At 34.7% G+C, this 16499-nt stretch overlaps 1 long non-coding RNA gene across 2 annotated transcripts in view; it reads right to left on the bottom strand.

The window, feature by feature from the left end:
• Nucleotides 1–3078: 3078 nt before the first annotated feature.
• Nucleotides 3079–16499, bottom strand: part of LOC140696364 (uncharacterized) — a 172742-nt gene continuing 159321 nt past the window's right edge. For both annotated transcript variants that reach the window (XR_012072607.1, XR_012072593.1), the window contains one exon: nt 3079–4206. This is a non-coding gene — a long non-coding RNA (uncharacterized lncRNA). The remainder of the gene's footprint in view (nt 4207–16499) is intronic.

Consider the following 16499-nt stretch of genomic DNA (forward strand, 5'->3'; position numbering starts at 1 on the left):
AAATTAACCATGCCCCTCTCAAGTTTCTTTGTTCTTGAAAATTTCTGATGAGGTCTCTGTTAGCTCTCGAACTGACCTTGTTTAAATTATGAGTGTAATGTGTGGAGTGGTTCATGGGCACAGGAGTTTCATACTGTAATAATTGTATCAAAAGGATTTATTATTATGCAGTTTCAGCTAAAGGTATGGTTATTCACACACTCTGAAGCAAGAGTCATTTTCAGCTACCCTAGGAACGGGTTGTCCTGGTTACATATCTTTTGCCAGAGGGATGCTAAGCCCTGCCATGCCTTCCCAACCCACCAGGTACTTAACATCGACACTGAGCAAAACTTGGCAAGTTCTGGAAATGCAGCAGGTGTTCTGCAGACCTTTTTAACAATAAGAGATAGTGAAAGCACTCAGAGTTTATAAGGACAGAACAGCTATCAGATTGAAAAAAAATGAGTTTTCTTTCAGCTTCAATTTTTCTTGAAGAAAATATTTTTCTTAAAAGAAACTTGTCTATGTTGGGAAGACCACAAACTTGTAGCTTTCTACTATCAGCATTCCAATGTGAGCTTTCATTTTCTTATAAAATTTTTTTTTGAAATATAGTTGGTTTGCAATGCTGTTAATTTCTGGTGTACAGCTTAGTGGCTCAGTTTCAAATTCTTTTCCACTGTAGGCTATGACAAGGTATTGAATATGGTTCCCTGTGCTATACAGTGGGACCTTGCTGTTTATCGATTTCATACACAATGTGAGCTTTCTTGAGCCTGTACTTTTCTTCTTCAGATGTTGTTTTATTATATCACAAGCTTGTGACATATAAAACAGGCTTGTTGTGTTCTTGTAAAATTCACAGGCTACTGTAATGAAGCAGAGACTCATGTCTGAAGGGGCAGTAGTGTTGCTTCAGTACATCAGCACGTTACCTGAACCAAGGTCACACCTTCTTGGTAAAGAAAGAGAGAAGACTGAGAGTGTGAAGGAAAGAGAGAAGAGAGGGCGTGAGAGTGAAAGCAAGACCCCAAGAGAGGATTTAAGAGCGAAAGACTGAATGTGAAGAAGTCTTGGAAAGGCTGAGGAGTAAGAAACACTGAAAGAGAGAGACCCAGAGAGGATGGAGAGAGAGAGGTTAAGAGAGTGCTAGCGTGAGAGCAGGACAGGAATTCTGACAGAATGAGAAGCTGGGGGTGTAAACAAGAAACAGAAGGTGCGGGAGAGCCGAGAGAACAGGTAAGGACGTGAGAGTGAGTGAGTGCCAGGGAGTGTGTGTGAGCCTGGGAGGGTGTGAGTGTGAGAGCAAGTGAGGAAGAGGCAGGAAGTAGGGAGAGAGACACCAAGAGAGGACAGGTGTGGGAGACAGAAAAGAGTGGGAGAGGGAGGAGAAGAGGGACTGTGTTAGAGTGAGAGACAAGGAGATATCTATATTCTAATGGAGAAAAAAGAATCTGAGTCTATTTGGAATGTTTTCACAGTGATGAAAATGTAATGAACTGCGACTACACCCAGCAGCAAGTGTGTGTGTTGGGGGTGGGGGTGGGGGACTGTTTAGAGATTCAAGGCCAGGGTTAATATAAAACATTACTCTTGGGATGAAAGAGAAGGACTAAGTGCTCAATTCTCTCCAAGAAGCCTAAATACCTTTACTTCTAGAGTCATCTCTTGGTACCTGCGGGAGATCGGTTCCAGGGCCCCAGCGGATACTGAAATTTGTGGATGCCGAAGCCCCTCACATAGAATGGCGCAGTACAGCCGGCCCGCAGCAGCCACAGGTGCTGCAGCCGTAGGCAGGCAGGGCCGGTTGTCTTGTTCTTCCCCTTCCTGGATAACTCACCGAAATCCCAAATTTAAAGAGAAATAAAGGCTTGTCTATATAAATATAGTTTCAAAACTTGCACAAGGGTTTTGCCACCAAATTTACCACCAAATTTTCTCTATAATCTATTTCTCCTTTGTTTTGACTTCCTTGATGATAATTAGGAGAACTGGAACTCACTGTGTCTGAAAATGAATCACTTTCTTACTGCAATAACTGTGCAGAAGTGATATAGGAACAAAATCAAATAGTTGAAGATCAAACCATAAAAATAATCATAAAATCCCTTACATAACGATGACACCAACAAATATGTCTAATTTCCTATCCTATTGGTCATGCCTTACCCACTTTTTCATATTTAATTTTAGTAATGTACTCTTTGACCCACAGTAGATGTGCATCTATTCAATCGTTCGTCATTGAAACGTTCAACAACAAAGCTCCACTATATTTGATGATTTGCAACATCGTATTTTTTCTTGCTTTACAATTGCTATAATATTTTAAAAAATGTTAACTCTCTTGTTTAGCATTGGAGGATATTGAGTGTTTTTTTCATCCCAGGAAGATATTTTTTAAAATTTAAAAATAAGCAGTGTAAAACTGTAAATGTCAAAACTGCCAGGAAAATGATTCTAAAATTAGGAAAAGAAATAAAGATAATATAGGAATTGGATTTTATGTTAGAAACAACACTGAGACCAACTTGTGATCATGACTAATATATGAAACAGAGTTTGTTGTATGAATATAAATAATACTTGAGGAAACAGAATTCGTTTTATTTCTTTAAATATCTTACTGTGTTAAATTGTGGCCAAGCTTAAGAATTCTGGCTGGGGAATTTTTTCCCTTTCCTTTTTTTCTTTCCTTTCCTTTTCTTCTTTCCTTTCCTTTTCTTTCTTCAGACTGAAATGTTCTTATTACTAATTAACTGAAAAAAAAAGCAGTTCATGCTAACATAGTAAATATTGTGCTCTAAAGCAATTAAGGAACCACTGTGACATACTGTGTAAACAGAGGAAAATGTCTTTTCCTTCTGATCACTAATAATTTCTCCTTTACGTTGAAAATTCTAATACCCTACATTCAATAAAATATGTTTTTTTCCTAAGAAGGGTATTTTATATCTCTCTATTGATATGACAATCAGTGGCATTTTTTTTAGTGTTTCCTTTCATTATTATCTTCATGCTTAGGAGGACAAAAAAGCATCTGACTTTTTAAGTTTTCAAAGGGGCTACCTTCTGTACAGATTAGGTCGCTACAGATATAGCAAGGTAGTTTATTAGGGAGTACAATTGAAAACAACATCTGTAAGGTTGGAAGGAAAACAGAGGTGTCAGCCAGTCCTGCAAATTTAGGAGCTGGGACATGACCTGAAATGAGCCACAGGGGCTTAGCCTTTGTATATCAACTTCAACAGACGGAAGCTGCTCCCAGGAAAAGGGCATAATCTTGGGTGTCCTTTGGTCAGGGCTCTTTCTGGGGAGGAATTTAATTGTGAGCCTTCAACAGCCAATAGGATTTAAAGATATGTTCATTTTATATAATAAATACTTCACTCAAGTGTTTTCTTAGAGTCTGGTCCTGGGATAAGTGTGGGGGATACTGAGATAAGTCAGACACAGTGATGTTTACTCTCAGGGGCAGATACCATAATAGGGGATGACAAGTCTCTGCACAAGGGAGCACAATAGATCAAAATCAGTGATTTCAACCAGGCATAATTTTGTCACTGGGGGGCGGTTAGCAATATCTGGAGACACTTTTGTTTGCCAAAACTTGGTGGGATGCTACTGGCATGCTGAAGAGTAGAGGCCAGGGATAGTGCTAACCGTCTTACGATGCACAAGACAGTCCTCCCAAACAAGGTTTATCTGGTCCAAAATGTCAATAGTGCCAGGGTTGAGTAACCCTGACCTAGATGTTTTCAGAGAAGCCTGTATTGGACACAGTGGGATAAAGTAATGGACATATAAAGATTAAGGGTTTTTTAGGAAATGGCTCTTGGAAAAGATGATAGGAAGGTGTTCATTGTGTAGAGAAGACGAGGGATAGAATTGCAGGTTATCTATACTATAAAGACAAGATGCATAAGACAGACAGGGTGGCTGGAATGTCATGAGCACAAAAGTAGTTCAGGTTAATATTAGAGACAATGTCAAGGCCAGGGAAAAGAATTTAAATTTCACTTTAAGTGTTCAGCAAAGTCACTGGTTGATTTAAAGCAAACTGGCATGTGCTCTTTAGACTATTCTCACCACACCTGCAGTAGGTGTGTTTGTTGTACTTCTTGTAGGTCCCCTTGCCTCGTTCATCCCCCATCTTGCTCCTGGATAGTGATTGGTATCTCTGCTCCTGGCGTGATCTCTCTTTCAGATCTTCTCAGATCTGCCCTTGATAGAAAAGGAAAGAAAATAGTTCAGAGAAATTAAATGTAAGAGAAATTAACCAGTTAATTGTAAGATGGTGTTACAATTATGCTAATCACTAATACACTATGCTGAATCAAGGACAATACTCTCTCCTTGAAAACTGGTATGAGGAAAGATAAACAGGTGAGGAGACAAACAGGTGGAAAAGATTAAGAGGCACAAACTTTCAGCTGCAAAATAAACAAGTTATGAGTATGAAATGAACAGCATGGGGAATATAGTCTATAATTATGTAACATCTTTGTATGGTGACAATGGTAACCAGACTTATTATCATGGTGGTCATTTTGAAATGTACAGAAATATCAAATCACTATGTTGTATAATAGGAACTCACAAAGTTGTAGGTAACTTATACTTCAAAAATACACACACACAAAAAAACCTCATAGAAAAAGAGATGAGATCTGCGGTTACCAGAGGTGGTGGGTTGGGGCAGGAGGAGTTGGGTGAAGGTCATCAAAGGTACAAGCTTCCAGTCACAAGATAAATAAGTACTAGGGATGGACTGTATAACATGATCAGTGTGATTAACACTGCTGTGCGTTATATATGAAAGTTGCTAAGAGAGGAAACCCTAAGAGTTCTCATCACAAAGAAAAACAAAGTTGGTATGAGGACTCACATTCTGACAAATTAAATTGTCCTTCCCCATCCCTGTTATGTTTTTATTCTCTTTGCTATTTGAAATTGCACGATTTTTTAAATCCCACTTAAATAAATCTGTGCGGTGAACTGTTACTATTTTAAATGGATAACTATCATTATATCTCTGAAGCAGAATGTGTTGCTTCATTATCAATGGTAAAATATCTTAAAAAGGTATTGTTCTCTGGCATGTAGGTCAACTTCAGAATTTCCATCAGGAAACTGAAGAAGGGTTTGAATCTAATGCAGCACTGAAATTCATTCAATCAATTTGTGTGTCAAGTTTCTTGAAATATTTACAAATTTGTAAAACCTTCTGTTAACAATACATATCATCCTCTTAAAAATCTACATTCCAGGGCCACTCTAAAGACTTCATAGACCATAGTTAATCTTACTTTTGGATATCCCATTCCACATCAAATATATGCAACAGTATATCAAATACATTAAATTACAACCATGTTTAATGATAATATTTTTGCTGTGAATATTTGAATAATATTAAAATGTTACTTATAAAATGGTTTGCCTGTGTGGAGTGCAAATATAATGCCTACTTAAAATTTCTTTTGAAGTAAAAAAATTTCAGCAATCAAGTATGTCTACAAGGTAGAATTTTAGCAATATTAAATATGGTCATTTTGTTAAATTAATAGTGTTACTTTTAAGGCAATTTATTAATTTTGCTTTTGTCACTTTATTTAAACATTTTTAAACTAACTCAAAATTTCCTTTTTGACTCAAGTATTTTCACAGTCCCTTGGAAAGCTCATGGGAATCAGGTGCCTGTATGTGGGAGGGGACCATAAACCTTCACATATAAAGTAGCCCCTACATACCCTCTGCTATGAAAAACCACCTACAGGAATTAATATGAAACAATCAATAAAAATGAGCATCGCAATTTGTCTATAAATATAATTATTGTAGAATATTGTTTATAATAGCAAAATAATATTCTAATGAGATGCTTAATGCTTAAATTCATATTTACAATAGAACATACAGGTGTTGAATGTGATTATTGTCGAATTTGATTTCTTATGGAATAGCGGAAACTAGTAATGTTAAGTTTTAAAACATAATTGGTGGAAAGTATCCATACCCTGAATCCTTTTATAACATAAGTATAAATATAACAAGTCTAAAGAATAAGTACTGACATGTATAAAAATGGTATTTTCTTCTGGTCAGAGATTTTTGTGATTTCCATTTTCTTCATTTTTATTATCCTATTTTCTGCCTTTCCTATGAGCATGTGTTACTTTTTTTTTTTACAATCTTTTACAATATTTATTCAACATATGCATTGCACTGTGCTAGCCCCCAGGAGGGACACAGATGTTCTGGCAACTTATTTATGGCCAAGTGAGGAGACAGACATGTACGTGTGGAAACGTCATACAGCCTTTTGTTGAGGTTGAGCATGAGCCAAGTTCTATGAGTCTACGTATGAAAAACGAAAACAATCACAGTTTAAACTATAAAACATACACAGAAAAATACTAAATTGATATAAAATATAGCCCACTTGCCGCTCAATGTCTTCTAAAACTAGTAGTGTACAACTTTAGTAGTGCTTACTATTTGTACCTTGGTATTTATGTCATTTTTTAATGAAAGTTTTCAAATCACAAAAAGCACCCACCCACTAACCACTGAATAAAACATAATAGTTAAAAACAAATAATAAACTAGAAAACTATGAACAAGCCTACTGGGTTTCCGTTACATGCTTCCAATAATAGTCTCAAGCTGTTAGATTGCATATGCTATATAAAAGTTGCACTTTTTCTTTCTTTTTGAATTTGAAAACAACTACATTACAAAATTGCTGTTTATTATATACTCTCAGTTATTAAACTTTTTGCCTTGTTATAATCTCCTAATTAAAACCGCTCATGACTTCAGTTTATGAACTTATATTCCTTATTGACAAGTTCACACTTCCCTTCAGGAATATGAGGCAAATAAGATTCTACAAATGAACTATGCAACATTCTTCTTTATGGATTTCTTCTTTAGTAATTTGCCAAGGCATAGTTGTGGGGGTGGTCCACCATACTGGGGAAGAAAATTTTATCATTGACATTGTTTAGAATTGATAAACATGGTGATAGCAAAAAGCAAACTGAAATTAGTAGGTGTATGAATTCTTTTATGTGATCTACAGACTACTCCCCTCCACCCTACCATAGCTGTTCATAGATCAGACCTCTTATCTCATGCCTATAGTGTGCTTCTATGCTTGCTCGAAATAGGTATGAATTTCAAAATGCACAAGTAAAAATGTTGCATGTTAACTATACAATGATACATAAGGTTGTTAAGCTTTCTTGGGAAGCTAAATTTAAGACCTGTAGAATAACTGAGTCAAGGACCAATTTAATAATTCATGAATTAAGATTTACGATGCAAATGCTAATTTAGCCTTACAGTCCTACTGGTCTGAGATAGTTCTGCCATCCAACAAGTATTTGCTGGGCATTCACTTTGTTAGTTTAGAAACACAAGTCACATTATGATAGTCATGGCCGGTGCTCTCAGAGAAGCTTTTTCAGTGAGATAAGTAGATTAAAGGAGAGAAAGCCAAACGGTTTTGAGGGCTGTTTATGAGAAATATTTGGGAACACAGTTTTAAATGAGGATAATGCCAAGAAAAGAAGAATTGCATTTTAAGCTTTGGTGAGAATGACTAACTTAGTGTTGGAAATAAAAGAGATGACACTAAATGGTGAATAATCCAAATTTTACTAATTCAGTGCTCAACAATGTATTTTTACTGATGTTTAGCATAATTGTACATAATGAATTCCTGCCACAAAATAATTTACACAAAATAATGAGGCTGTGGAAAGCTAGAAGTAATTTTCTAAGTTATATTCCATATATAAGAATTAGTTTCTTTTTTCTTTCTGGAATAGCTGTTTTTAAAACAGACACAATATAACAATCTGAGCATTCATTTTGTTGATTTGTATTCTCATTGTCTTTATGGTTCACATTTCCCTGAGGCCACAAAAGTACTTTGTTTGAAAAGATTTCTTTCCATTTTCTGCTTGATAAATGTAAACAGTGATGGTGTCAAGGACTTAATTAGTCAGAATAGGTGACTTAAAAAACATTTGAGCAAGCTTTGCAATTTAGATGGTCTGAATGTTTATACAGCAGAATTAACTCTCTCCTAGGTGGGACAAAAATAAAATTGACAAGTTCACTGTAATGGCTTATTAATTGAAAGTAATAAGACAACATTCAAAATAGAGTCATCTGCTATAAACACAAATTTAGTGAAACAACTACTGGAGGTAAAAAGCATCTACCAAATGTTCACTTTCCCTGCACCATGTGGCATGATGGCCATTTACAATTTTTTAAACTTACTTTTTAAACTACCAGGCATATAGTCCACATTTCCAAATCTCTATTAATTTTAGGTTTGAATGAAAATGTATATCACTAGGATGATTATATCCAAATAAGGAACAATGTGACATGCTTTTGAAAGCTGCTTTATTTGGAAAATGCCTTCCACATGCACATAAACACATACAGTGTCCCAATCTGGAGATCCTTTTTAAAGCAATCACTTCTAGAGACTAATAGTAACAAAGTTACATCCAGGGTGGGAAAAGCTCTACTGAGTTCTGAGAATGCTATTTGGTAATAATGTGGTCTATTTTTGACATAATAGACAAATACATTTTCACAAAATGGCTTACCAGGGATTATTCATGGGCAAATTAAATACATCAAAGTATAGTTTTAAAATATTCCATATCTGTGTTAGTTTTCTATTGATATGTAAAAAAACGAGCAGAAACATACAGCTTTAAACAACCCACATTTATTTCCTTCCTCACTGCTTCTGCAGGTCAGGAGCCCAGGTGCAGCATGGCTGCGTGTTCAGCAAGGCCGCAGGGCCAGCGCTGGCCTTGTGGGCTGTCAGAATGAGGGCCTCACTTTCTTCTGGCTATCAGCTGGAAGCTTCTCTCATTCCTCCACCAGGTGGATCTCTTTCTAGGTACCTCAAAACATGTCAGCAAGCTTCTTCAAAGACAGGAAGGGAGAGTCTGCCTATCACAAAACATTTTCTTCTTTTTCATTTAAATATGAAGAACGTATTGTTTAAGTGGAATCTGTGTCCCTAGCATATGACATAACTCTCAGGAAATATCTAAACCACTGGATCCATTTGGGATCTCTTGAGATTCTCTACTAAGCAAGAATCGACAATGGTGTTCCCAAAGGAGCATGAAGATACTAGACATGGTGGGGGTGGCTGTAGCAGAAGATAATTATGATTATTATCTAATTAAAGTTTGAAAACACAGCGGATATGTCTATGCTATTGTGGTAGACACCGCTGCTTTTCTAAAGATATTTCTAATCCTGTCTTTTACCACTTTCCTCCATATTACCTAGAGAGCCAAATTCGCACTTTCCCAGTCTCCCTTGCAGCTAGTTGGGGCCAAATTACTCAGTTTTAGAACATAATAAATAAGCAGGTAAGTTTTGGGATGGAGGTGCTTTGGGGAAAAATTCTTCATTTTTTGATTAAAGCAAAGCCATGTCTGGTATATCCATTCTGTCTTTTCTAGCTTAAAGGCAAAAGCCATCTTGCAACTTTGCTGAATATTTAAGATAATCATAGAAATATCAGTAGGAATGCCACTGAGCGGTTGAAAGGATAGCAATAACTTTTTACATCTATGGTGCTGGGTTTTCTGTTTCTTGCAGCTAGGTGAAATCTTGACTAATAGAGGAATTTATACTGTAAACTACAGAAATAACACTAGGCAAAGATAGCACTGAAAGAACCATGGATTAAAATAATTGATAAACACTGACCTTTAAATTATTAAAGAGGTCTATTATACATTTTCCCAGTAGGTGTCTTCTGTTAAGACTTTTCCAGTGCTCCTTAAAGTTTGATGAATATTTGTATCACCTGGGGATCTTCGCAAATCACACATTCTGATTCTGTAGGACTGGCACAGGGACTGACAATTCTGCATTTCTCACGAGCTCTGAGGGGATGTCAATACTACAGGTCCACAGAATATACCTTGAGTAGCAGGTTCAACAGCCCTCATTTTTCCTGCTATCTATTTTCTATTTGTAATAACAAAAAAACTACTATCCATCTCATGGAGGACAGAAGCTTGGTCTGTTTAATTCAATGCTGTATCCTCATTGTCCACAATGTTTTCTTCTATGTAATGAATGCTGAATAAATGTTTGTTTACGGAATAAACGTGGATAGTCTATACAAAAATGAGTTGTTGACTTATTGGGCATAAAAGCTTAGTAATAATGAGTGCAAGAGGTAGTGGGAGCCAACTGAGGGGAAGGTCTGTGTGTGGAAAAGCTCTATGTAGATATTTAGGAGAAATATGTGGAGGGAAATTAGGATTAACAGAGTGTTTTGAAGATGAGAAGTTACAGCATGTCTGTGCTCTGATGGGAATGATCCCGTACAGAAGAAAACTGATGTTACAGAAGTAAAAGAGAAACTTGCTACAATATGTCAGTGCCATGTTGAAGAGACTAGACAGGTTGCAGCAGACAGAAAAGTTTTCTTAGAAGCAGACATAGTTCATTCATAGAAACTGAAGTGGAAAAGAAACATGTGCATACAGAAGCAAATACTTTGTAGTCACTGGACAGTTTAAATTCTCTCTTACTTTCTTCAGTTTTGTCTGTGAATTGATATATGGCCAGTTGTTTAGAGGAAAGAGAGGGACAGAGATTTTTAATAAGGAGATAATATAAGAGTTAAAATTAAGACTAAATAGGCAGAAAAGGATCTATAGGAAAATGCAGTATGTATTTTCTCCCACTATATTATCATCATTTATTTTTGCCTAGTTTTCATGTATGTTTCATCTTGTATGAATGAGTATCAGATTCAGACAGGTCATAATATGAATGGCTAATATCTGACTTTGCATTATTTATGAACAAATCAATTGTAGTATGGCATATTGTTCATTAATATATTTAAATTTTTCTTTTGCAAAATTTTGTCACATTCTAACAAGTTTTGTATATGTTAATTATAGTACTTAACAGAGTGATTTGAGTATCATAGGATAAAGATATATTATATATTAAAAGTGCATTCAGTATAAAATTACTCCTTCCCTATACCATTCAGTTCATATTCTTTCCCTATACCATACTGTTGGTCATAAGCTTTATGTCACAGTTTTCAGTTATATACTGTATTAGTTTGCTTGGGTTGCCATGACAAACACCACAGACTAGGTGGCTTAAACAACTGAAATTTATTTTCTTACAATTTTAGAGGCTGGAGTCTGACCTAAAGGTTTGATTTCTTTTGAGGCCCCTCTCTTTGACTTGTAGATGGCTGTCTTCTCGCTTGGTCTTTACACCAGGCATATTGGATTAGGGCCCGCTTTAATAACCTCATTTTAACTTACTCTTAAAAAAAAAAAAACCCATCTCCAAATACAGTCACATTCTGAGGTGCTGGGGATTCCATATTAAATATATGAGTTTGAGGAGGGACTCAATTCAGCTTATAACACATATCTAAGGATTATAAGGCACTGTTTGGTATTGCATAAACTACATAGCTACAAAGATACTAAAGACTCAGTGCATGAATAAGAGAGTCTTTTTCCAAAACAGGATAAATAGACCATTTAAAATCCAAGTATAACATGGTTCTCCTTCAATAAACATATAATCTGTTCTTCAGGTGTTGTAAGAGAGCACAAATGACTGTTGCCATTGTTAATGAATAAATAAATGTCTGTGCCCCCTAAATAGATGGTCAAACAAACACGAAATAAGTATTTCATTAATGTGTTTTTTCATTTACAATAAATTTAAACCCAACAGTGGTCACTACACCCAAATTCAAAGCAAACTTAATAGCTGAATTTGAGCATAGCAATATGTAACTCACAAAGGCTAACTTCCATTTAAAGGAACTGAATGGAGAACCACAGTGGTGGGGGCACTTGGCATTTCTCCGATACGGCACATGTGCAACAGTAGGTGGCTTTCCCAAGTCTTCACTGACATTCAGACAGGAAGTAGTGGATTTAAATTATAAAAAGAAAAGTTGGTCATTAAAAATACCTATTGACTGTCATAGTTTTGAAATTGAATAATACCTTTTTCTACAAATTATTCATAAAAATAATTAATTTCAGTATCTAAAGTGTTTTCAACATAGCCAAGATGCTAAATGAACTTGGTCTTTCATCTTTAAATACCTCCAGATTCATTAATCAGCAAAATTGATGAAAACTAATCCAGCTAAATACTCTCAGTTTTAAAGATACCTTTGGCTTAATACATATTTATTAAACTACAATTCATCAAAATATATCGATCATATACAAAGCAGTATGTTGACATTTAGGAAGTCAAGATTTGCATACTTGGAAGACAGAAATCTGAGGACAGGAGGTGGGACTGAGGCACCTTCAGATAAGCTAGAAACCTCAAAATGAAGCTAGACAAAATATATGATGCATGTGTGTAGAGAGTGGAAAAGTTACAGAAGATGTTCAAGGTGTAATTAGTATATTCTTCTTCCTGAGCTACAGAATGTATGTAGGAGGAAATATGAGACAAAGAAGGGTTGGGAATGAACAGCCTTTACTGATTTTCTAACTCCTTATCTTAAAAAAAAAATCTGTTTAAAAAAAAAATAGATATAGGATTTTAGGAGAGCAGGTAAGTGTCCAAGTTAGTAACAGTAATAATAATAAAAAAGAGATACATTGCAAAATGTATACAAGATGAGGTAAATTTAAATTAAAATTTAAAATGTGTATTTCTAGTAGCTCAGTATTTCTACTTGTCAGCATTTACATTAAGGGAAATACTCAACAAGTTCAAGGAAACATAATATAAAAATGTCCAGGGCAGTAGCATTTGCAACACCAAAAACAACATATAAATACTTAATGCCCACCAGTAGGAATAGAGATAAATAAGCTTTGATTAATCCATACAATGGAATACTATGCAAATTTGTGTAGCTCTATGAGTATAATGAAAACATTACTAAGATGCACTGTTAAATTAAAAAAAAATCATTAATAAAAAGACAAGCCACTACCCAAGTATTTACTAAGCATTTATTATATATTATTCACTATTTGGTTTATGTTTTCACTATTGGAGAATTTTAAGAATTTTTAAACCAGAAAGAATTTATCATACTAATATTTGGGCTTAAAACTGTACAGAAAATTTTGCTCAGCTTAGGTTTTATTCTTAAGGTTTTATTCCTTTTTTTTTAATATTTCTTTACTTTCTGACTTTTCATTATACCCTTTATGTGGTAGGTGATGAAAATTCCTAGAGACCTTTTCTCCATCTGAAGTACCTTTCATACCCTATTCAGTAGAAATGATCAGCCAAAAACATAGATAAAGAGATACATCTTTAATCTTACAAGCTGTCTCCTTGCACAGGATCGGGAAAATGATTTTTCTTTTAACAGTTGTCAGCATGCTTGACATCTGTCACAAAGGCTTAGGCTCTATTTTTATTTTTCCTATTGAAATCATGCTCCAACACCTGCCCCTTTGATACTTTTAGACTGATGCTGTGAAGAACTGAGTTCTTTTCAGTCAAAGAACTCACCATATTCCCTTTCTTGTTGGTTCAAAAATAAGATTAAAAATAAAGCTTATTTTCAATAAGATAGATGTGCAGAAATATTTGAATTAAATAAAAATACTTTATTATGCAATGAACATTTCCTTAAAAAAAGATATAGCTGATCTTAACATATGCAGTCTTCTCAAAAGTTTTAAATAACATATTCAAAATTATCTTCTATATTTATCGGGACACCATTGGTAGTACTTTGCATAAAATAGGTATGTATTTGTCGATTGTTTCTGAGTAAAACCTAATGACAAATGTTACAGCAACCATATACACAGATGTATTGAAAGTTTACAATAAGTATGTGAATTATAAAGTGGTATTTTGTGCTATCTGAAAAAAAGTTATTGTTTTATATGACATGGCAGGAAATGTAAGGAATTTGAGTGTCAGCATGACAAAAAGGAAGACAGTATTAAAGGTCAAATATATTAGCTTCCACTTCTTGCCACAAAATTGCCAAAATAATATCCCCTAGTAAAGGAATCATTACACATGACACTGCTATTCTGCTCTGAAAAATAACAGAATAAATGCTGCATAATGACATCAGAAAAATGATAACGTAAGCAGCTCCAAACTCTCATTTTTCCACAGAAATACTTTTTTTAAAGGCAGAATCTGTCAGAACCAACCTTATTAGGACTCTGGAAATCAGTCAGAGATTTATAGCAACCCAGAAAACACTGAATCAAAAAAAAAGCAACTTGAAGAGAGCAGGGAAGTTGTGGATATTTTCACTTCCACTTGCTCCCTCTGATTCCCAGTGTGGTAGCAAGTCTTGAAGTGGCTACAGAGTGTGTTCCCAGTAGGGAACCCTGATCTCTGGTTTTGAAGGGAGCATAACAAATCTTATAAATTACTGTAAATGTCTGTACTAACCTGTCTGAAAGCTACCTGACGGACTAATGCAAGGTGCTCAACTTTGTTTTGTCCAATTTAGAATTCAGGCCATCAGTGGCAGGCATTGCTTAGTAAAGGCTGGCAGGCAAACTTACAACCCACAGATTTTTAGGATTAAGATAAAAACTAGACAAACTAAGGCCCGAGAGAAAAAGCTGCTAGGACACCAATAAGCAGATCAACATAAAAATTATGGAGGCCCCAGAAGAAAAACAGAGAAAAAGACACAAAAATATTTGAAGAAATATCTACCAAACATGTCCCACATTTGATGAAATATATAAATGTACAAATATAAGATTATCAGTGAACTCCAAGTAGGATAAAGTCAGAGATCCATACCGAGAGAAATTAAAATCAAATCGTTAAAAGCCATAACAAAGTGAGAATCTTAAAAGAATGTATAAAAAAATTAAGAGCCAATTTCTTATCAGAAATCATGGAGGCCAGAATGCTATAGGATGACATATTTAAGGTACTTACAGAAAAAAAATTCACCCAATAATTCTATATCTGGCAAAATGCCCTTCATAAATTAAGGATAAATTAACATTCCCAGATAAACAAAAGCTGAGGCAGTTCATTTCCACCTGATAAGAACTCTGAACGAAATCCTTCTAGTTGAAATAAAATGACACTGGACAGTCACTTGAAGCTATATAAAGAAATAAAGATCTCTGGTAAAGGTAAATGCATGATCAAATATAAAAGCCATTATTATTATCATTTTGGTTTTTAATTTCATTTTATTCCCAACATGATTTAAAAAAGCAAATACATAAAATATAAATAAAAGTCAATGTTATTTGGGCATGAAATCTATAAAATTTAATTAGTGACAACAATAAGATGAGGATGATGAGGCTGCAGAGGAGCAGAGTGTTACATGTGACTGTAATTAAGTTTGTATACACCAAATTAGACTGTTACAAATTTAGTATGTTAAATATGACCTCCATGATAATAATCAACAAAACACCTAAAGAATATACATGAAAGGAAATGAGATGGGAATTAAAATGATTCACAATATAAGTTAACTAAACACAGAAGCAAGCAGTAATACAGGGAATGAAGGATAAAAATGTATAAAGCATACAGAAACAAATAGTAAAGTGGCAGACAAATCCCTCCTCATCAGTAATTACTTTAAGTGTAAATTATTTAAATTGTCCAGTCAAAAGTCAAAGATTGGAAGAATGGATTAGAAAAATAAGAGACAACTATATGTTTTCTACAAGAGACTCAGTTTAGATCAAAGATATAAACAGCCTGAAAGTGAAAAAAATGAGAAAAGATATTCCATGCAAAGTTACCAAAAGATAGCTGAGTGTGTTAATATTAGACTTTAAGACAAAAATTGTTTCAAGAGAAAGACATTATATAGTAATAAAAAGTTTAACTCATTAAGAAGATATGATGATATGCAACCAATCTACAGAGTCCCAAGTATATGAAACAAACATTTACAGAATTGAAGAATGAAACAGACAGTTTTACAATAATAGTTCTAGACTTTGATAACTCACTTTCACATGTTATGGTCCCATATGTAGAAAATCTTAAAGAACGCACAAGAACTACCAGAATTATTAAATGAATTCAGCAATTTTCAGGATACATGATCAACACAGACATGTTAGACGTGTTTCTATTCACCAGCACTGAATAATCCAAAAAGTACATTAAGAAAGCAATTTCACTTACAATAGCATCTAAGAGAATAAAGAACCTAGGAACAAACTTAACCGAAGAAGTAAAGACCTGTACACTGAAACACTGCAGACAACAAAACTTAAAAATACACTGAAGATCTAAATAAGTGGAAAGATATTCCATGTTCATGGACTGGATGACTGAATATTGTTCATGGACTGGATGACGTCAATACTATCCAAAGTGACTTACAGATTTGACCCATCCTTTTCAAAATTCAAACATTATCTTTTGTAGAAATGTATACTCAAATTTATATGGAATTTCAAGGGACCCCCAAATAACTGAAATAACCCTGAAAAGAGGAAATTTTTGGTGATTCA

The sequence above is a fragment of the Vicugna pacos genome, chromosome 1 (assembly GCF_048564905.1).
Source record: "Vicugna pacos chromosome 1, VicPac4, whole genome shotgun sequence".
Lineage (NCBI taxonomy): Eukaryota > Metazoa > Chordata > Mammalia > Artiodactyla > Camelidae > Vicugna > Vicugna pacos.